Consider the following 21,223-nt stretch of genomic DNA (forward strand, 5'->3'; position numbering starts at 1 on the left):
AAATAATTATTGAGGACATATTTAAAAGAGCTTTAATTATTTTTTTCATATCTTTATGTAGTATAAGTTTTAAAGTCGAGAAATTAGAACAATCTGTCACGAACTTATCCGCAGAACTTGAAATTAACTTACTTAATTTTTTTTCCCAACAGAGTATACTTTATGCCATATAGCAAAAGGAAGCTAAGATGAAGGAGCTACACTGTCCTCCCAAAACATTTTTTTCAATTTTAATAATATTTGAAACTCTCAAGACTTACTGAGTTAAACTATGATATTCCAAAGAATCTACTTTTCAGAATCTCAAATGCTTAAGTATGAAAACATGCAATTCATCAGCAAGTGTAATCACTGTACCACAGGAACACATCTCCAATGCAGTCATTCTTCACTGGCTCCACTCCATCTCCCTGACACCAGCCACCATCATCTCTAGATGATGCTGGACTAGGTGCTGGATTAGCTCCCACCTGGCTTCCCACTTCCACTCTCACCCTCCCATGGTTCATTCCCCTTATAGCCACCAGAGTGACCTTCCTTAAACAAGTCAAATCACTAAACTTTCTCACTTAAAACCGTTCAAGAACTCCCCATTATAATTAGAGGAAAACAGAAATTCCTTACATGGTCTAAAAGGCTCAATGTGGTCTCTGTCTGTCTCTCTAACTTCAGCCCCTAGCATCCATGTTCACGATGTTACTTCCATACTGTTCCAGGAATATGCCAAGCCTTTCCCAATTCAGGGGCTACTGACCAAATTTAGATTTCTCTCCTCCCAAATCTTCATATCATTCAAATCTCAGCTAAGGTACTCTATTTTCACTTCAAGTTTTCTTTCCTATAGGTCATTTACGAATCTGAAATCCCCATCTTCTCCCACTACCCCCTCCCATTAGAATATGAGCATCTCTCTGAGGGCAGGGGCTTTTATCTGTCCTGTTCACCACTGTATCACTCAGGCTTAGTAATACAGCTTGGCATATAGTAGGTATTCAATGAACATTCATTGAGTGAATGAAACATTTTCATTTTTGCTTTTATTTTCTTTGAGAGAAAATTACAAAGTCTCTCTTTAATTAAATGCTTCTCCTCTTGATCTTTCCATTAAAACTGGTGAACATGAATCAGGCAATTCTTTATTCTACAATATACTTGAGCTTCCCAAACATAAGGGAAAAATTAATGTGGCATATGTAATTAGTTTGGCAAGAGATAGCAAGAAGAAAATGTTCTGCTGCATATGGTCCAAATACATTAAAGTTCAGAACTGAAACACTGTGATTTTTCTTGAAAATTGGCTAGGTTTCTATTTTGAAAGGGTTCCAACACTGCCACATTCAAAGATCAGATCTTCAGCTGTTACTGATTCATACTCACAGAATGGTGAAAGTTATTCCTCTTAAAATGGAAAATATATCTTCGCATTTTAATAACTTAAAATGATTTATATTGTTATTATCAATCATATCTTTTCTGTTATAAGCCACTATTAAACAAGAATGAACTGACCTATAAATCTCAATATAAAAATAAAAATATTCCTTTAGGTCATGTTTTTGGTTGAAGGTTAATTTCGTTCCTTGAAATGAAATGATTACTTAATATCTATACAATGTCAATTTCATAAAGAAGTAGTCACTTCAGCTTAAAATTATAAATTCAATCAACACTATAACCTTTGGTTAACATAATCAATATATCATTAAAAAATTCATTATAGGGCTTCCCTGGTGGCGCAGTGGTTGAAGAGTCCTCCTGCCAATGCAGGGGGCACGGGTTCATGCCCCGGTCCGGGAAGATCCCACATGCCACGGAGCGGCTGCGCTCATGAGCCATGGCCGCTGAGCCTGAGCGTCCGGAGCCTGGGCTCCGCAACGGGAGAGGCCACAACAGTGAGAGGCCCGCGTACCACAAAAAAAAAATAAATTAAAAAAAAATTCATTATATCTGTAGATAATAAATAAAAAACAGGACAGAAAACAGACTGAATTTTCAAAGGTTTAGAAATTCAACCACATATTCTAATGCACTGTTTCTGAAAGTTCAGAACTCTTTTCTGGAGAAAAAAAACCCTTTCACCTGGCCCAAGCATAAAATTATTTGTAAAATGATACTTAAATATATACATGAAAATAAACTCCTTAGGCTTATATTTCTTACAAAACTAAAAATAAATACAAAATTATAAAGTACTAAAAATTATAAACTACTAAACTAATAATATTCTAAGAACATTAATTCCATTTGAAGGATGATGTTATTTTGCTGAAATTAAATGACTGCTGTTATATTTAACAGGAGAAAGAGGTTAACTTCAGGCCTGGTTCTACACTTCATTTTTTTCTATATTTTGACATCCACACTACTATATAATTTTATGATATAGAATATATCTGTTCACAAAAGTATGTTGCACAAAATGCCATTCATAATTTCCATGCTCTGTTTACTGTTCAGGATAATCAGATCTTACATTTAACTAAGGCTTTTGCCAACAAACACTCTTTGGACACCAGTTATCATGAGATCTAACTTGTTATCTCCTTAAAGTGCCTTTTTCACCTGAATATCAGGTTAACATCACAGCAGTTATTTAAGTCTTCACTGAGTGGGTATTGAAGACACACTACTACATTCCTATAAATAACGATAGCAAGTTGCTTTGTTATCTTATTAAAATTAAGACAAAAATCCCTCAAATATATCCAACTGATAGAAAAATATGATATTCTTACAGTTTGGCAATCCTCTACTACCATGTGTGATGACTCAACTCTCACACTTTACTCAAGGCCCAGCAAAACCTACATCACACAACAAAGCATATGGTATGGCCTTCTCTCAGCACAAAACCAAAAGGTGAGCACTGAAATTGTATAAAGTTCAAACTGGGTTTGAAACAAATACAGTGGTTATTTATATAAGTAGTTTCCACATTGTTTAAATCATACACTCACTCCTGTTAGTTAAAAAAAATGTGAGGACACACATGTATATATATATATATCTACTAATTTGTAAGTCATATGTATTTGCTATTTCAAATATATATAATAAATATTAGTGAAGCACAACTTCATTCTTTTATAGATTAAAAAAAAGAAACATAAAGAAACTGCTAAAATTTTCTTCCCTTACCACTATTTGGTGTCTGATCCAATAGAGTACCCTGATCATGCTTAAATAGATTTTAAAGATCATCAAAATGAAAAAGAAATTTTAATACCTCTCAAAAAAGAAGGCATGAAACCCAGTTCTAGAAACATATGTGAGTGGAAAATGGTCTGAAATAAATCCTTTCCCATTATTATGTTTGTCTAACATTGAAGGAACAGGTAAGCCCTGTATCAGGGCTGCTCGGCCATTCTTTACCCTCCTCCCTGAAATTCTTCCTTGGCCCAGTCAGGAACCAGTAACCAATGGGTAAAAAAAAAAAAAAAAAAACATTTTAAATAGATAATCTTTCACTGCTCTAGACCATTAGAGTATGACGTTTCAAAAAGCATAACTTTTCATTTATAACAGGCTGGTATTACCATAAGAAAAATTTTTCACTAAATGAAATTTAAATAAATTACTGTATTGGTGAAAATGTTTTTAAACCATTCACTTAAAATTGCTATACATTCTTTAACCATGCTACTAATCAGATAATACTACCTTAGAGCATCTTTAGCAACCTACACCAAGCTTATCTTCAATATCATCATCCCAATCTAGAATAGTAGTTGAAATTAAAGCAACTGAGGATTTGAGGATCACAGAGATCTTTGATGCTCTCTTAAATCTCTGAGTTTCTGCTCATAAGTGTTACTTTTTTTTCCTGACATAAATTATTCAGAATGTTCTGTGGGTTACCTCTTCTGCAGCAATCTAATGACTACGGGACCAAGCAATTCAACAAATTTTGTTATATAATTGTTAGCTTGATGCCAGAGTAATTTACTTTTGGCTTTTCTTCTTCCTTTTCTTCCATGTCTTGAGGAATCGCCAAGTTAACAAATCTCGCCACCAATGCTCTACAAAACTAATCATAACAAATCTGCTAGCCACAGATGTTGGACCATAAAGACTTTCCGAATTACTTTCAATTTGCCAAATTGTAAATATTTGGCATTGTAAGACTATATGATACCAGGTATTCTGCCCTTATATTATTAGAAATAAAACTCAAAAAACTGCACTGCAGAGACAGGAACTCAACAGCAACAAACATGTTACATAAGGGTTGAGCTAGGTAGCTATAGGCTCATATATGTAAGTCACATGGGGTTTAGTATAATACAATAATAAATAACATTTATTGAGCACTTGGTATATCTCCAGCATTGCACTAATAAAATAAGCACATTACAGGCATTATCTCATACATTATTTCCAAGATACATATTATTATCATACCTGTTTTACAGGTTATGAAACTGAGGCACAAAGAAGTTAAGTAACATGTCCCAGGTCACACAGCTAGTAAGTAGTGGAGTTTGAAGTCAAACCCATTTTGTGTGACATGAACCTTTGCTTTTAGTAATTCTGCATTACCCTGACACTATGTGAACTGGAATTTGAAAGAATTTAATGGTGTGTTTTGTTTTATATTGATAATTTAATCAACTCAGATAATTAAGTTAAATGCATGCACTCATTATTGCTGTTCAATATTTACGGCAAATAACTAACATAAAATAGGCCCTTGAAATTCTAAATGGAACCATCCAGAGACCATAGCAAACTCTTAAATTGAAGAACAGCACTAGGGTATGTAATTTCTCCTTTAAAAGTAGTAAGGTATAACTGAAAAATTTAAATGTCCACTTAAATGCAAAAGTCAGAGAACAGAACATCAAAGAGATACAGAGGCTAATGTTCTAGACATTCTCCAATCAATTCTCTAAAGCCCCTGACTCTCTTCTTACAGAAAGGCATTGGGATTACATCCTGTTACTGGCCCTTCTCTCACCAACGTCTTTTCAGCCACCAAGCCTGCCATTTTCACTCTCAGCCATCTGCACCTGAACCTATAGCCTACACCTAAGTCTTGATTGCTCTTATCTCTGCTTCCAAACACTGCCCAATATTAACCACTCTTCCTATAATGGAGGAGGAGGTAAGCAGCAGAGGTGCCCCATCCACTCCTTCCCTTCTCTTATCAGAGCTAAAATTAGTATTGTGTAGACAAGTTTTCCATCTCTTTTTTCCTGTTTTCCATTGCTCACCTTCCCACTAACTATTTAATTTACTGACTTAGTCAAGCACACCAGCTTCAAGGCTTGAAATTCAAATCTGTGCATTATATTAGCAAAACTACAAGTTATTATATTTCTCGAACCTTTTGGATGGCTCACAGAAATGGTCAAAATAACGAATGTTGCTGTGGGGAAGGCGCCTCCACTAACCCAACAGTCAAGTCACGGAATTGCCTGCGTCCACCTCTCTGTTCAACCAGCCGTTATGTCCTCTCCATGACCTCCTCCAGCTGGATTTTAGCTTGGACAAACCACTCTCCCTGTCTCACTGTTGGTCCACCACTGGAAAGAATGATTACCATGTGGCTGACAGGGTACTGGTGTTCCAGCCAGGGATCAGGCCTGAGCCTCTGAGGTGGGAGAACAGAATTCAGGACACTGGTCCACCAGAGACCTCTCAGCCCCACATAATATCAACCAGTGAGAGCTCTCCCAGACATCCCTGTCTCAAAGCTAAGACCCAGCTCCACCCAAAGCCAGCAAGCTCCAGAGCTGGACGCCCCATGCCAAACAACTAGCAAGACAGGAACACAAGCCCACCCATTAGCAGAGAGGCTGCCTAAAATCATAATAAGGTCACAGACACCCCAAAAAACACCATTGGACACGGCCCTGCCCACCAGTAAGATAAGATCCAGCCCAACCCACAGGAACACAGGCACCAGTCCCCTCCACCAGGAAGCCTACACAAACCACTGAAACAACCTTAGCCAATGGGGGCAGATGACAAAAACAACAGGAACTACGAACCTGCAGCCTGTGAAAAGGAGACCCCAAACACGGTAAGTTAAACAAAATGAGAAGACAAAGAAATGAGAAGCAGATGCAGGAGCAAGGTAAAAACCCACCAGACCAAATGACTGAAGAGGAAATAAGCAGTCTGCCTGAAAAAGAATTCAGAGTAATGATAGTAAAGATGATCCAAAATCTTGGAAATAGAATGGAGAAAATACAAGAAACGTTTAAAAGGACCTAGAAGAACTAGAGAGCTGACAAACAATGATGAACAAAAAAATAAATGAAATTAAAAATTCTCTACAAGGAATCAATAGCAGAATAACTGAGGCAGGAGAACAGATAAGTGACCTGGAAGATAAAATAGTGGAAATAACTACCGCAGAGCAGAATAAAGAAAAGAGAATGAAAAGAAATGAGGACAGCCTCTGGGACAACATTAAAGGCACCGACATTTGAATTATAGGGGTCCCAGAAGAAGAAGAGCAAAATAAAGGGACTGAGGATATATTTGAAGAGATTATAGTTGAAAACTTCCCTAACATGGGAAAGGAAATAGTCAATCAAGTCCAGGAAGCACAGAGAGTCCCATACAGGATAAATCCAAGGAGAAACCCTCCAAGACACATATTAATTACACTATCAAAAATTCAATACAAAGAAAAAATATTGAAAGCGGCAAGGGAAAAGCAACAAATAATATACAAGGGAATCTCCATAAGGTTATCAGCTGATCTTTCAGCAGAAACTCTGCAAGCCAGAAGGGAGTGGCAGGACATATTTAAAGTGATGAAAGGGAAAATCCTACAAACAAGATTACTCTACCCAGCAAGGTTCTCATTCAGATTTGACGGAGAAATTAAAACCTTTACAGACAAGCAAAAGTTAAGAGAATTTAGCACCGCCAAACCAACTTTATAATAAATGCTAAAGGAACTTCTCTAGGGAGGAAACACAACAGAAGGAAAAGACCTACAAAAACAAACCCAAAACAATTAAGAAAATGGTAACAGGAACATACATATCAATAATTACCTTAAATGTAAATGGATTAAATGCTCCAACCAAAATACACAGACTGGCTGAATGGATACAAAAACAAGACCCATATATATGCTGTCTACAAAAGTCCCACTTTAGACCTAGGGACACATACAGACTGAAAGTGAGGGGATGGAAAAAGATACTCCATGCAAATGGAGATCAAAAGAAAGCTGGAGTAGCACTACTCATATCAGACAAAGTAGACTTTAAAATAAAGACTATTATAAGAGACAAAAAAGGACACTACATAATGATCAAGGGATCGATCCAAGAAGAAGATATAACAATTGTAAATATTTATACATCCAACAGAGGAGCACCTCAATACATAAGGCAAATGCCAAAAACCATAAAAGTGGAAATCGACAGTAACACAGAAATAACATGGGACTTTAATACCCCATTTTCACCAATGGACATATCATCCAAAATGAAAATCAATAAGGAAACACAAGCTTTAAATGACACATTAAACAAGATGGAAAACTACAGGCCAATATCACTGATGAACATAGATGCAAATATCCTCAACAAAATACTAGCAAACAGAACCCAACAGCACATTAAAAGGATCATACACCATGATCAAGTGGGGTTCACGCCAGGAACACAAGGATTCTTCAATATACACAAATCAATCAATGTGATACACCGTATTAACAAACTGAAGCATAAAAACCGCATGATAATCTCAATAAATGCAGAAAAAGCTTTTGACAAAATTCAACACCCATTTATTATAAAAACTCTCCAGAAAATGGGCATAGAGGGAACCTACCTCAACATAATAAAGGCCATATATGACAAACCCACAGCCAACATCGTTCTCAATGGCGAAAAACCGAAACCATTTCCTCTAAGATCAGGAACAAGACAAGGTTACCCACTCTCACCACTATTATTCAACACGGTTTTGGAAGTTTTAGGCACAGCAATCAGGGAAGAAAAAGAAATAAAAGGAATCAAATTGGAAAAGAAGTATGCTGTCACTGTTTGCAGATGACATGATACTATACATAGAGAATCCTAAAGATGCTACCAGAAAACTACTAGAGCTAATCAAGAATTTGGTAAAGTAGCATGATACAAAATTAATGTACAGAAATCTCTTGCATTCCGATACACTATGAAAAATCTGAAAGAGAAATTAAGGAAAACTCCCATCTACCACTGCAACAAAAAGAATAAAATACCTAGGAATATACCTACCTAAGGAGACAAAAGACCTGTATGCAGAAAACTATAAGACACTGATGAAAGAAATTAAAGATGATACAAACAGATGGAGAGATATACCATGTTCTTGGATTGGAAGAATCAACACTGTGAAAATGATTATACTACCCAAAGCAATCTACAGTTTCAATGCAATCCCTATCAAACTACCAATGGTATTTTTAACAGAACTAGAACAAAAAGTTTCACAATTTGTATGGAAACACAAAAGACCCCATATAGCCAAAGCAATCTTCAGAATGAAAAACGGAGCTGGAGGAATCAGGTTCCCTGACTTCAGACTATACTACAAAGCTAAAGTAATCAAGACAGTATGGTGCTGGCACAAAAACAGAAATATAGATCAATGGTACAGGATAGAAAACCCAGAGATAAACACACGCACATATGGACACCTTATTTTTGATAAAGGAGGCAAGAATATACAATGGAGAAAAGACAGCCTCTTCAATAAGTGGTGCTGGGAAAACTGGACAGCTACATGTAAAAGAATGAAATTAGAACACTCCCTAACACCATACACAAAAATAAACTCAAAATGGATTAAAGACCTAAATGTAAGACCAGACACTATAACACACTTAGAGGAAAACATAGGCAGAACACTCTATTACATAAATCAGAGCAAGATCCTTTTTGACCCACCTCCTAGAGAAATGGAAATCAAACCAAAAATAAACAAATGGGACCTAATGAAACTTAAAAACTTTTACACAGCAAAGGAAACCATAAACAATACGAAAAGACAATCCTCAGAATGGGAGAAAATATTTGCAAACAAAGCAACTGACAAAGGATTAATCTCCAAAATTTACAAGCAGCTCATGCAGCTCAATATCAAAAAAACAAACAACTCAATTCAAAAATGGGCAGAAGACCTAAACAGACATTTCTCCAAAGGAGATATACAGATCGCCAACAAACACATGAAAGAATGCTCAACATCACTAATCATTAGAGAAATGTAAATCAAAACTACAATGAGGGGCTTCCCTGGTGGCGCAGTGGTTAAGAGTCCGCCTGCCGATGCAGGGGACACGGGTTCGTGCCCCAGTCCGGGAAGATCTCATGTGCCGCGGAGCGGTTAGACCCGTGAGCCATGGCCACTGAGCCTGCGCATCTGGAGCCTGTGCTCCGCAATGGGAGAGGCCACAACAGTGAGAGGTCCGCATACCGCAAAAAAAAAAAAAAAAAAAACTACAATGAGGTATCACCTCACACCTGTCAGAATGGCCATCATCAAAAAATCTACAAACAATAAATGCTGGAGAGGGTGTGTGGAGAAAAGGGAACCGTCTTGCAATGATGGTGGAATGTAACTTGATACAGCCACTATGGAGAACAGTATGGATGTTCCTTAAAAAACTAAAAATAGAACTACCATATGACCCAGCAATCCCACCACTGGGCATATACCCTAAGAAAACCATAATTCAAAAAGAGTCATTACCACAATGTTCATTGTAGCTCTATTTACAATAGCCAGGACATGGAAGCAACCTAAGTGTCCATCGACAGACGAATGGATAAAGAAGATGTGGCACATATATACAATGGAACATTACTCAGCCATAAAAAGAAACGAATTGAGTTATTTGTAGTGAGGTGCGTGGACCTGGAGACTGTCATACAGAGTGAAGTAAGTTAGAAAGAGAAAAACAAATACCGTATGCTAATACATATATCTGGAATCTAAAAAAAAAAAAAAAAAAACTGGTTTTGAAGAACCTAGGGGCAGGACAGGACAGGAATAAAGATGCAGACGTAGAGAATGACTTGAGGACACAAGGAGGGGGAAGAGTAAGCTGGAATGAAGTGAGAGAGTAGCACTGACATATATACACTACCAAATGTAAAATAGATAGCTAGTGGGAAGCAGTCACATAGCACAGGGAGATCAGCTCAGTGTTTTGTGACCACCTAGAGGGGTGGGATAGGGAGGGTGGGAGGGAGACGCAAGAGGGAGGGGCTATGGGGATATATGTATACATATAGCTGATTCACTCTGTTATATAGCAGAAACTAACACAACATTGTAAAGCAATTATACTCCAATAAAGATGTTAATTTAAAAAAAGGAAGAAAGAAAATAAGATCTAGATAGGGGAAAATAACTGGCAAAATATTTTTAAAAGGCATATATATAGGAAATTGGGGGTAGATGGTGTTCCAATTTTTAAAAGAGAAAACTAAAAGGCTTTTTTTACAAATTTTTTAAATTGGCATATTTGAAAAGGTGTACTAATATTACTATTCTAATAACAATAACGATGAGTTAGTAATAAGGAAAAGCTAAAAAATTGCTTGTACTCAAAAGTTTCCATTTTGGTTTCCTAGTGAATGGTTAAATTCAGTGTAAAATGTGCATAATAATAAGACTGGCATGACCCAAAGGTGCATTTATTGGGGTCCACTAAATTTGTTTTTTTATTCTAGCTGTAATAGCATTAGATGCTAGTGGTTTCCTGGAAAAACAGTCATCAATATTAGATAAAACTTTCTTACCTTACCATTCCCTCTAGAAATTATTTGTCTATTTTTATCAGAGGAATGTGTGATAAATAAATAAAGCATAATATTAAGCTTTGTGCAATAAATGACATACTAATGAAACAGAAATAACCTGAGTAGAGTGTTATGAAGCAGTTTGTAAAATTTAAAGTACTGGATCAAATGCAGTTAATTCGAAGAACAATTAAAGGTATTGAGCTCTGTATTTAGTTGTTCAGAAAAAATAACATTTTAAATTCACTGGCAACATTCAGTTAATAAAGTTAATAAAAGAAAAAAAAAGAATATTGCATCCACTGATCTAGTATAACCTACTTTTGTCAAAAGACACAGGATACAATTGGATATATTGTATACAATCCATCATAATGGAAATCAATATATGCAATCTTTCTCATATTCTCATGTTTAACAAAAATTTTACTTTTGTTATTTTTCCAGTAATGGTCTGTACTGACCTAATCAGTCTCCCCAACTCATCTACTTTTATGACAAGTATCTTGGAATCTTGCTTAACATCAGTAGATTTTAGCAGTCTATATGTAACCTCACTAGGATGCTACAAAGTTTCCTAGGACTTGACCACAATGCCTGAACTGCACATTTTGCGTGCAAAATATATGCAAACATCATTAATAAGCCTTCTCTGGTACATTTCTATTCTCGAATAGCAAGTAAATGAAAAGGTCCTCTTAATTTCTCTGGGCACTAAGAAAGATATTCTTAAGAATTAAGTTCAGATATTCTTTTCTTTAAGAAGACTTGGATGGCTATGCTTCTGAGGTATCACTTTTATCAGTTTTTTTAAATCTATTTGGCAAAGAATAAAATACAGAGACACAATACGGATAGTGAAGAGTATTTTACTACCACTTCTGTTCTTCAATTCGATCAAAAAGTCAACTAGGACAAAAATCAAAGAGGAAAAATATAAATGGAGACTATGACAGACAAAAGGATAATTAACTGGAAGATAATAATAAATCTCAATTTAATATATTTCAACAATTTTTAAAGCATTATAATGGTGTTAACTGACATAAATTTGATTTAACCATTCCATATTAAATTGTACACTTACTATTTTACCCAAGTTATCAACTTTGGAGTTCATATTTCAATAAGATTATAAAAACATAAGATTAGAAGCTATGGAAAAATGGAAACAAGGTAAGATGACAAGATGATGGAAACAAATATTTGTTGAGTTTACTGTGTGACAGGCATTGTGCTGCAGTCTTTTCCGATACTTAATTCTCACTAAATCACAACAATCCCGTGAAGACTATTATTGTCTCCATTCTAAAGATAAGGAAATTCAGCGAGGGCAGATCACTTGCCCAAAGCTGCATGACTAGTAAGCAGAAGAGATGAGATTTGATTTCAAAGTCCACACACTTTCCACCCATTACTACATTCTTTGGCAGAATGGAATACATTGCCTTTCACTCCACTTTCACTCCCAAATAGTGAGCAGAGCCAAAAGAAAATCTGTAATAATTTCTATATTCGCATCAACAAATATTAAGGGGACATCACCTTCCTCATAAAAATCTCATTTCAGTATTTCCATTGTTCATGACTCAATGAAATTTATCCTTTAAACTTCATTACAAATATTTTTAAAACTTTAAATATGCAAATCATTTAATTTTAGAGCTACAGATTTTAAGTCTGTTTTCACCTTTAAAAAAACTGAAAAATATTCCCAAAGTCTTCTTTTAATAATGATAAAATCAGACAAAGAATGCTTGGGGAATGGAACGTTCTGATTTCAACTATTTTTCAAAACCCAATACCTGCCTGCTGCCTGTCAACACCTGCACTGTCTCCACCCTGCAACCGACCACCACGGAGCCCCGCCCTGCGCTGCAACCGCAGCTGCCTGTGTCGCTGCCACTTTGGTACCCACTGCATGATTAGGCCACAGTTTTCAATGAGTAAACATAATCCTTTCTGTCATCACACATTTACGGAGTTTCTGAAGGTCAGTGAAGATTACTGCCAAGCACAGCATGACCTTTATGAGGACATAAGAGCTGTAGAAATTCATTACCACCTCCATCAAGAAGCCGCATAAGAGCAGTTACCTGGACACAAAAGTGTTGAACTGAAATCCACAGAGCATTTTCCAGTTCTGACCTAGACAGGGTGAGCCTCAAAACACTTCCTCTCTGTTGCTCAGTATTACAGGATTGAAGACTTTCTTCTTCTTAGGTGGTTCATCTCATTCCCCATTATTCCCAACTTCATACTCAAAGCACTGAGAATTTCAAGTGGAATAAGCTGAAGTTTCTTTACATCATTTCTGTATTCAATTTGTTTAATTCTTTCATAGCCCTAATGAGTATTTTTTGACTAAATTAACATGTCTTGCATGAACTGCCCAACTCCCACTGAAGGCACATACAAAAACATTTTTCTTATTATACACAATCCAACCAAAGAGACCTTGAACAAAGCTATTGAGAAACTTAAGAAATATGGATTACCACAATAGTAAGAGTATGTGAAGCAATGTACGACGACACTGCTCTTATGGAAAAAGAAGGCATCCATGTTCTTGACTGGCCTTTTCATGAAGGTGCACCACCATCCAACCTTACTGTTGATGGCTAGTTATGTCTTGTGAAATCAAGTTTTATGAAGAACCTGGTTACTATACTGCTGTTCACCGTGTTGCAAGCCTTGGAACAGCTCCACTGCTTGTTGCCCTAGCATTAATAGATGGCAGAATGAAACAGGAAGATGCAGTACAGGTCAGAAAACAAAAGCAGCATGGAGATTTTAACATCAAGCAACTTTTGTACTTAGAGAAGTATCATTCTCAAATGTGTTTGTGCTGCAAAGACTTCAATGGTCAATAAAACTGAGGTGTCTGATGCTGTTGTTTTGGAAGTAGAACTTCAAACAGGACCTAATTTGTTGCACATATTAGCCAAGAAGTTGGCTCAGTGAACAAGTCTAATGAAGCTTTTACAAGAGTATTGAAAAGCAATTTTACCAGTTTACCTGCTTGACAGAACTTCTATGTTTAGGTTACGATCAACGTATTTGGACACTTAGCAAAAGATTCTTGCTGTTCAGCATTTCAAATTTGTTTATCATTTGTTCCAATTCCTGAACTCATGCAGTACTGAGTTATAAGTCTTTAAATCTATTCCCATGCCAGAATCTTTTCAATGCATAAGAAATTTAGGAAGATTAGGTACCAAGATATCCAGTGTAACACTTGTATGTTTTTTATTATCATATAGAACTAAAACCTTAGGAACTAAGAATACTCTAGATCTTATGTGGTTTACTGTTTCAGTCATTTCTTACATTGAAAGCAGGGCCTATATAGTTATTTCCTTGCTCACTTTACATTTACATTTGCCCACATTCATACCAGTATACATCAGGTTTGCATAACCATTGATTTTTGTTAAATTTTTTACCAAGTCATATGGTGTTATTTAATATCTTTCCATAAATATCATTTGTGCTGTTATGGAAAATCTACATTTTGAAAAGCTACATTGTATATAGAAGTATATCTTTAACATCTCCAAGCAAAAAAGCTTTACAATTATTTTAATGTTTGCACTTTTGTGTTCCACTTAACAGGAAGAGCCTAAAAAGGAACAGGAGAGGGCTATTAAATATTTCTAGTAAGATACTGCCTTTACCTTGTATAGAATATGTAGAATATGCTCTTTAATTTAGTAAATATTTTTTAAAGATAAAGATGTTTTGTTATTGTAGCTAATTCTTAGTCATAAAATATTTGAAATTCTTGTTATTTTTCCATACCTACTGGAAGTTGTTTACCAGCTATTATTTTTGTTTGAAATGTGCTTTTATTTCTTCTCTTCCCAACCTCCCTTTTAAAAAAAAGAAGTGGGGATGTCCCTGGTGGCGCAGTGGTTAAGAGTCCGCCTGCCAATGCAGGGGACAAGGGTTCAATCCCTGGTCTGGGAAGATCCCACATGCCACGGAGCAACTAAGCCCATGTGCCACAAATACTGAGCCTGCGCTCTGGAGCCCGCGAGCCACAACTACTGAGCCCGTGCTCTGCAACAAGAGAAGCCACCACAATGAGAAGCCCAAGCACTGCAACGAAGAGTAGTCCCTGCTTGCCCCAACTAGATAACTCCTGTGCACAGCAGTGAAGACCCAATGCAGCCAAAAATAAATAAATAAATCATTTTTTTTTAAAGTGGGTTTCTGCTAGTGAACTGAGCAGACATCTAATTTTTCTATGCATTTTGAGCTGTGTAACTCAATACTTGGATACTTGATAGTTTATTATGAAACTGATCAAATGGTGATGTATATTAATGTTAGTTTGACCACATACTTATATCGTCTTGTAATATGTAGTTATAGTTCTATGAGACAAATAATTTGTCAGTGTTCACCAGTTTGTAAAAACCTAGTGCGAGAGCTAAACATCTAAATAAATAATGAAATGGAAAAAAAAAAAAGACAATATCTAAACTACTTTCTTGTATAAGTATAATCAATCTACTAAATAAAAATCTTTATCCGTATATCAAAGCTAACTTTTGAATATCTATTATTAAATATAACAAAATAGATAGAAAAAGTACAGAATATTAAGTTAGCTTTTACTTGTCGAGAATAAATCTGAAAATATATTTGTAGAACAAGCTCCCTAATATGATTTTATTTGATTGTCCTTTGCTTCCAGTATGGTAGAAAAAAACTGACAGTTTAGGTAAATTAAGTTCTGATTAATATGGGTTTTACTTTCTGAAATAACATATCTGAATTTCATGATTTGAAGCCTTGGAGATGGATATAATTAAATATAAGTTAATGGGTAGGTATAAGGATTTAATGTCAGGGTACCTTTTACTGAATTGAGTAATCTCCCACTCATGCTCAGGTCAAATTCTTAGAAATCATTAATATAAAACTCTGTGAAATAACTTTTCTACAAAGAAATCAAATTATGTTCACAAATGTTAATTTCACTTATCCTTTTAACATCCCTGAGTCAGATATAACATGACAGAGAATTACAACATTGTTTGTATCAATTCTCCACTAGAAGTTCTCAGAAATTTCTTAGAAATACTTATTATTACCACTTTCCATGTTGAAATGTCAAGTTGAGTCTGACTTATTTTGAGGTCACTCCCACTGTCACCAGCCAAGCACTTAGGTTTTTCATGGAAGTTATAGTTCACTCCTCTACCCTTTTCTCTTCCTTGTATCCCCACATCAGTTGAAATTACAAAAATTGGCAAGTGTATTCTAAACACCATATGCTCTCAATACATATTTTGTTGGTTGGAAAGGGAAGGAGGAAGAAGGAAAGGAGAAAAGAAAGAAGAAAGGAAAAGAAGTAAATTAAATTAGTGTGTATCCCACCCCCACCAACTGTCTTTCTTCCTTCGTATTTCTCAGACCAACCTAGCACCTACCCAAAGTTATATGACATCAAACGTATCAGGCTCCTTTTATTGGTTCCCCAATACAGTTGTTCCTGGGTATCTGCAGGGGGTTGGTTCCAGGAATCCCTATGAACATCCACAGATGTTCTAGTTCTTTATATAAAATGACTTGGTATTTGCATGTTAACCTACACAGCAATATCCTCCCTGTGCCTTAAATCATCTCTAGATTATTTACAATAATATCTCATTGTGGTTTCCTTTGCATTTCCCTGATGCTTAATGATGTTAAGCACCTTTTCATGTACTTATTGGCCAGCCGTATGTCTTCTTTGGAAAATGTCTATTCAGATCCTCTGCTCATTTTTGATTGGATTGTTTGGTTTTTTGCTATTGAGTTTACGAGTTCTTTATATATTTTGATCACTAACCCCTTATCAGACATATGATTTGCAAATATTTTCTCCTATTCAGTAGACTGCCTTTTCATTTTGTGGATGGTTTCCTTTTGTACAGAAGCTTTTTAGTTTGATGTAGTCCCACTTGCTGATTTTTGCTTTTGTTGCCTTTGGTTTTGACGTCAAATCCAAAAAATCATCACCAAGACCAACATCAAACAGCTTACTGCCAGTGTTTTCCTCTAGGAGTTTTATGGTTTCAGGTCTTACGTTCAAGTCTTTAATCCATTTTAAGTTTATTTTTATATATGGTGTGAGAAAATGTTCTAATTTCAATCTTTTACATGTAGCTGTTTAGTTTTCCCAACACCATTTATTGAAGAGACTGTCCTTTCCCCATTGTATATTTTTAGCTCCTCTGTCGTAAACTAACTGATCATATATGTGTGGATTTATTTCTGGGCTCTCTATTCTGTTCCATTGGTCTATGCATCTGTTTTTATGCAATACTATACTGCTTTGATTATTATGGCTTTTTAATATAGTTTGAAATCAGGGCGTGTGACGCTCCCAGCTTTTTTCTTCTTTCTCAAGACTGCTTTGGCTATTTGGGGTCTTTTGTGGTTTTATACAAACTTTAGGGTTGTTTTTTCCGTTTCTGTGAAAAATGCCATTGGAATTTTGATATGGATTACACTCGGTAGTACAGACACTTGGGTAGTACACACTGCTTTAGGTAGTACAGACATTTTAACAGTATTAATTCTTACACAGACTATCTTTCCACTTATTTGTGTATTCTTCAGTTTCTTTCATTAATGTCTTATAGTTTTCAGCATACAGGTCTTTTACCTCCTTGGTTAAATTTATTCCTAAGTATTTTATTGTTCTTGATGGAACTGTTTTCTTAATTTCTCTTTCTGATAGTTCATTATTAGTAGAGGCATAAGAGATTTTCATATATTGATTTTGTATCCTGCAATTTTACTGATTTTGTTTATTAGTTCTAACAATTTTTTGGTGGAGTCTCTTCAGTGTCTTCTATACATAATAGTATGTCATCAGCAAATAGAGACAGTTTAAGAGCTTGAACTCTTAAACATTATGCTAAATGCCTCCAATCTAACTTGTGATTTATTTGCATTTACAACACAATCCTTGGAAGCCACTGAATCTTAAATTGGTTTATAATTGATTTTAAAATAATCATTCAGCAAGACTATTTAACAAGGCCATCACAAATACTTAGGAAATCAAGTTATTGCACATTCTGACATAAAAACTTGACATAAGATGCCAACAGGTGCACTCTATTGGAGGGCCAATGTGAAAATAAAAATAATTTTCTGAGTTATTTTCAAACTAAAATAGATGGACAGCTCTAAAGAAAGCTTATCATAGGAGAAAGCTCTGAAGACAAGCTACTGTAATTTTGGTAAGGTTATTAGATTACTATTTACAATAGTAAATCCAGTATACTGAGTTATCCTGCAAACATCAACGTCCTAAGATGTATCAACAGTTATACTTATTTTTAATTAATTGCTTTCATTTATCCTTTTTCTTCAATATTTCACTTATTTCTACTGATGAATTGGGCAACACAATATAATATAATCATTATACAAGGATTCTAGCATTAGGTCTGCCACCACACAGTTGTTGACCTTAAACGTCACTTCACCTCTCAGGAACACATTTTTCTCGTGTGTAAAATAAAGGATTTCCCCGGACTACTAATTTTGAGGTCTTTAAAGACAACTTTTATCCCCAAATTTTCAAATATGAAAAACTTTTGAAGAATAAAAATTTATGGTACAAAGATTTTAAAGAAAGAAAACTGTCATTTAGGTTTTATGGCTACCAAAAGAGAATTTACAGTCAAATTATTAAAATTAATAAGAGTTCAGTGAGTTGCTAGAACAATACACAAAAACCAACTGCATGTGCATCAGAAGTAAGAAAATGTATTTTTAAAAGGTACCACTTATAGTATCAACCAAAAAAATATGACAACTAAAAATTCTACCAAAAACTAAAAATTATAAAGCTTGGACTTCCCTGGTGGTGCAGTGGTTAAGAATCCACCTGCCAATGCAGGGGACACGGGTTCGAGCCCTGGTCTGGGAAGATCCCACATGCCGCGGAGCAACTAAGCCCATGTGCCACAATTACTGAGCCTGTGCTCTAGAGCCCGCAAGCCACAACTACTGGGCCTGCATGCCACAACTACTGAAGCCTGCGTGTCTACAGCCCGTGCTCCATGACAAGAGAAGCGCCACCCCAATGAGAAGCCCACACACCGCAACAAAGAGTAGCCCCTGCTCGCCGCAACTAGAGAAAGCCTGCACGTAGCAAGGAAAACCCAATGCAGCCAAAAATAAATAAATAAATAAATAAATTTATTTTTTAAAAAAAGCCAATATGTTTTAAAAAACAAAAACAAAATTATAAAGCTTAGTTGAAAGATGTTAAACACATAATTAAATGTACATATACCTTATTCATAAATTGAATTATAAAATTGAATGATAAAATACCATAAAGAAGCCCATTCTCTCTAAATTAATCTAAAACTCACTGCAATGCAAATAAAAATCTCAAAAGGATTTTAAGAACTTGACAAGTTGATTGTAAACTTAATATGGAAGAACAAGACCCCAAGACAATTCAAAAGAAGACCAAAGTCAAGGAAATCAAATTCCCAGATATGAAGATAGTGTCAGGAATGAAGACGTTGTGGTATTGATGAAAAATAAGCATCTCTCACTTCTTCAACAGCCCAAAACCCTTCTATCTATTTACAAATTAATAAAGAAATTTCCCCTTTGCTCCATAAAACCCTTAATGGTCTCCTTAGTCTTCAATATGGATCTTATTATCTAAACATAAAAGAATGATAGCAGTGGCCAACATGCTCCTTTTAGCATTGTCACTATTCTCCTCCTCAGAGCACATTTCAGCTTCTTAACTATTCTAAACGTTTACCTATTCAAGATATTATGCACTTCACCAAGAATATCACGTGGAGTGGCAGACAGATCAGCTGCCAACGTGAGAGTAAAATGACAGACTGCTCAGAATACGTATCTATATTCAAACACTATTATTTGTAGTTTTACAAAGTATATGAGAAAAAAAAAACTGTTGGGAAATGACAGAAGACAAGAAGCAGAACACTCAAAGGCATGAGTTAATATTATCTTGACAATAACTATGATAATATATCACAAATTATTTACAAAGCATATTTATTACTATTCAGTTCTTTTGTCCACAAAAAAGGAGGTGAAATCATAAAATAAAAACAGTAATAAAGTTTTAACTATATATTTAATTATTGAGAAAATTTTATAAATTAACTGTAATGGTTTAAAAAATATCATTCAGTAACCTCCATGTACAGGGTACTCTGCAAAGTTCTACATAGTGACACAAAGGAAAGAAAGCTATATGGGTAGGAAAGGACAGCACAGAGGATATTCTAAGTGTTCTAAGTGGGATGAATGGTTAAAAAAAAATAGAAATAACAGTGAATAAATATTATGTAGTAAACATCATAACAAATCAACAAATGAACATAGTAACTTGTAATTAACAAAGCAGTAAAGACTGAACACTGGTTGAAATTTTTGGATTTTTTAGAGAAACAACAGTCACTGCAGGTTCTTAATTGTGGGAGTTAAAAGATAAAAGCAGTGTCTGAGAAAGATAATTCTGACAGCTGTGTGTAGGATGGGCTGGAGGGGGAAAGAGACTAGAGACAGGGAATAAACAGCTACAAAGCTGCTGAAGTACAGAAGCATGAAGTACATGAAGCATGAAATCATGAAGACTTAGAAAATAGTAAAAACTATGGAAAAAATAGGAAAATGGGAAGGTGCTCCTTATATTATTCAATTAATATGAATGATTTTCACAAGCACCACATTCAACATGTAGATATACACTTTTTAATTAAATAAGGTATTAAATGATCAGTGTGCATAATTTTACCAACCTCTATAGGACTGTCATAAGAATAACATGAGATCATGTTATTAAAAGAATTCTCTAATTGTAAATATTACATAAATATTACCTGTTGTAATTTCTTAGGAAGGAGATAGCTGTGAAATAATTGAAATGCTCCAGCCATAAAGTCCAAACACCTGAATTCAAATTCTGGTTCTATTATTTAACAGTGCCTTTAATGTACCTTAAGCAAGTCATTTAACCATTCTGAGTAACCATTTTTAATATGTAAAAAGGGAGGGGAGGGGATTCTCTCATAAAAGTTCAAGGAATAAATAATTCTTTATAAAATCCCTAACACAGTATCTGAATTATGGTGGACAGTGGATAGTGAATGTGTGTTGCAGAGGGGATGGAGGAGGAGGCCAAAAGTAGGGGTCCATTTTGGCTTACCTTATCGGAAAGTCACAAGCACCTCCAATGAACCGTAATAACCATGCCCTTCTCCATATTGTTTTAATGAGAAATTATACAAGAAAATTCCTGAAGTATCTTATTAATGTTCCCCCGTACACAATATCTTCTTATGTATAAGATCAAATCCACAGCAGAATAAAAAATAACTGTCAAAAAGCGAGAGGGTGGCATGGACATATATATGCTACCAAACGTGGGGTGGATGGCTGGTGGGAGGTGG

At 35.4% G+C, this 21,223-nt stretch overlaps 1 protein-coding gene and 1 pseudogene across 1 annotated transcript in view; one reads left to right on the forward strand and one right to left on the reverse strand.

Annotated features, from left to right (window-relative positions):
* Window positions 1–21,223, reverse strand: part of PIGK (phosphatidylinositol glycan anchor biosynthesis class K) — a 134,819-nt gene that overhangs the window by 96,081 nt on the left and 17,515 nt on the right. The gene's annotated exons all lie outside the window — the stretch shown is intronic.
* LOC137212497 (protein tyrosine phosphatase type IVA 1 pseudogene) lies at window positions 13,138–13,636 on the forward strand (annotated as a pseudogene).

The sequence above is a fragment of the Pseudorca crassidens genome, chromosome 2, assembly GCF_039906515.1.
Source record: "Pseudorca crassidens isolate mPseCra1 chromosome 2, mPseCra1.hap1, whole genome shotgun sequence".
Classification (NCBI taxonomy): domain Eukaryota; kingdom Metazoa; phylum Chordata; class Mammalia; order Artiodactyla; family Delphinidae; genus Pseudorca; species Pseudorca crassidens.